Here is a 723-nt window from a genome sequence, read left to right as displayed (position 1 = left end):
AGTGTCTAACCATTGTCTAACCATTTTAAAATTTCCTTCTTAACTATTTCTTTCATCATTGGGTTTAATCTCCTTTGTGGATCAACTCTTGGTTTATAGTGTTCATCAAGTATAATTCAGTGCATACAGATCAAATGACTGATTCCCTTAATATTAGCTAAGGTCCAACAAAAAGCTTTCTTATATCTTTTTAATGTATCCAACAGTCTTTGCTCTTACAAATCATTTAATTTTGAAGATATACTAACAGGTAGTGTAGATGAGTCTCCCAGAAACTCATACTTCAAGTGGTTAGGCAATATTTTCAACTCAAGTTCAGGTGATTTTATAATTGATGGAACTAGATTCTTATTAGCATTTTCTGTAATATCCAACATCTCAAATCTTCCCTGAACATAATCTAATTCTTCATTTTCTATTTCGTCCAAAATAACTTCATCATTCTTTTCAAATTGTTCCTTCTCTACAAAATGTTCTTCTTCTTCAAAATGCTTTTTATCTTCAAAAAGTTCTTTAAAATGTTCGTTCAGTATATGTTCAATAATTTTGCATGCGAAAACATTCATTATCTCTTTCAACAGCAGGGTATTTAATAGATTTCGCAATGTTAAAATTCACTTCTTGATCATTAACTCTCATAGTTAATTCTCCTTTTTGAACATCTATCATAGCTTTTCCAGTAGCTAAAAATGTTCTCCCTAAAATAATAGGTATCTCTTTATC

This window comes from Phalaenopsis equestris, unplaced genomic scaffold (assembly GCF_001263595.1).
Source record: "Phalaenopsis equestris unplaced genomic scaffold, ASM126359v1 Scaffold000942, whole genome shotgun sequence".
NCBI classification, from domain to species: Eukaryota; Viridiplantae; Streptophyta; class Magnoliopsida; order Asparagales; family Orchidaceae; genus Phalaenopsis; species Phalaenopsis equestris.
This window is presented reverse-complemented; position numbering follows the sequence as displayed.